Source organism: Balaenoptera musculus, chromosome 6, assembly GCF_009873245.2.
Source record: "Balaenoptera musculus isolate JJ_BM4_2016_0621 chromosome 6, mBalMus1.pri.v3, whole genome shotgun sequence".
Taxonomy (NCBI): Eukaryota; Metazoa; Chordata; class Mammalia; order Artiodactyla; family Balaenopteridae; genus Balaenoptera; species Balaenoptera musculus.
The window spans coordinates 6,335,487-6,337,493 of NC_045790.1; the positions used below are offsets into that span (position 1 = coordinate 6,335,487).

The 2,007-nt window shown below is 38.4% G+C and overlaps 1 non-coding gene across 1 annotated transcript; it reads left to right on the plus strand.

The window, feature by feature from the left end:
* Positions 1-390: 390 nt before the first annotated feature.
* On the plus strand, positions 391-497 carry LOC118897620. Its single transcript, XR_005020507.1, has one exon. It is a non-coding gene; the product is annotated as a U6 spliceosomal RNA (small nuclear RNA).
* Positions 498-2,007: the final 1,510 nt, after the last annotated feature.

Sequence of the window (2,007 nt, forward strand, 5' to 3'; positions counted from 1 at the left end):
CCGACCTGTTCAGGGCCACTTTTTTCATCTTAAATGATTGCAAGTGAGGAGGCATCTTTAGGAACAACATAATGATACAATCGTGTTTTAGAATTTTAAAATAGTATTAGTAATTCTAATCACTTTATGTCTTAAAGTATGTACAGCTTTACCGAGTAGAGATATATAACTAGTCATCATTTGCATCTGGTCAGACACAGGTTTTAGAGAGAAGAGTGGTGTGACCAACATAGAAAGCATTCTGTTTTGACTTGATTGTAAGAGACAACTTTTGGGAGGTCAGAGAGAAGAGATGAAAAAGGGATGTTTAATTCCTGAAAACTTTTCTGTCCTATTTGAGACCGTGAATATTAGCAAAAGAAGAAAAAAAAAGAAAAACTAGTAAAAGTCGTGCTCACTTTGGCAGCACATATACTAAAATTGGAATGATACAGAGAAGATTAGCATGGCCCCTGTGCAAGGGTGACACGCAAATTCGTAAAGGGTTCCATGTGTTTTTGGACTGGGAGTTTGGGGTTAGTAGATGCCAACTATCACATATAGAATGGATCGATAACAAGGTCCTACTGTATAGCACAGGGAACTATATTCAATATCCTGGGAAAAACCATAATGGAAAAGAATATAAAAAAGAATGTATGTATAACTGAGTCACTTCACCGTACAGCAGAAATTAACACAATATTGTAAATCAATTATACTTCAATTAAAATAAATAATAATAAATAATAAATAAAAGAAAGAAAATAAATAAAAAGAAAAAAAGTTGATATTGATTTCATACTGAAATGAAAATGTTTGGGATATATTGCGTTAAATAAAATATATTAAGAAAGTAAAAAAAAAATAGTAAAAGTCACTCTGCTAAAGAATGTAATTCACCTAAATCACAGCATTCCATATTCTGAACCCTTTTTAAACACACGGTTTGCAAATAATTAATAACCTGGAAACTGTGACAGATTGTGGATTCTGAAAACAGAAAACCCCTTTTTAAACAAAGAAAATTCTTGAGTATTTCTCTATGTACTGTTCATATTATGTTTTCCTATCTATCCTGTCCCTGGTTGACTTGAATTGGGTGGCAAAAGGATATTTGATTATGTTAGATTTCTGCCTAAGGTTAACGAGTAATGTTTGTGATCTGAAACAGGTATATTACGTTGATAGTGTCAGGAATGCCTCCCGCTGTGCAAAAAAGGTGTCAAAATGCCAATAACCAAGTGTGTGGGGAAGGTGATAGGGACTATATCTGGGTACTTGGTGGGCGGATCATAAACTCTAAATAAGTGGCACTTGGGCTCGGACAGCATCATACTTCGTCCACATATGTCTTTTCCTCTGCACCACCAAACCCCATCAACTCGCAGCCTGCGGCTTTAAACGTTTCCCTGAGCAAATCTCAAGGTATTTCTTTCTGACTCCCCTGTAAATAGGTGGTGAAGAGAGAAGTCTCCTTTGCTTTCAAAAGTCTATGTTAAAACTCCAGGGCTTCCCTGGTGGCGCAGTGGTTGAGAATCCGCCTGCCAATGCAGGGGACACGGGTTCGAGCCCTGGTCTGGGAAGATCCCACATGCCGCGGAGCAACTGGGCCCGTGAGCCACAACTACTGAGCCTGCGCGTCTGGAGCCTGTGCTCCGCAACAAGAGAGGCCGCGATAGTGAGAGGCCCGCGCACCGCGATGAAGAGTGGGCCCCGCTTGCCCCAACTAGAGAAAGCCCTAGCACAGAAACGAAGACCCAACACAGCCATAAATAAATAAATAAATAAATAAACAAATACTTCAAAAAAAAAAAACCAAAAACAAACAAACTCCAATGCAGCTCATCCATTTTCATCTTTTTAAAAATAAATTACACCTATGAATTGAATATCTTTAAAAATGACATGCCCTTTAGATGCACTGAATCACAAGCTTGCATTTAAACCTCCCGAAGAAGCTCTGAATCACGATGGCCTTCAGAAGGAGCTCATAGAATTTCTAATCTAGTTACCTTCTTGGCAGCT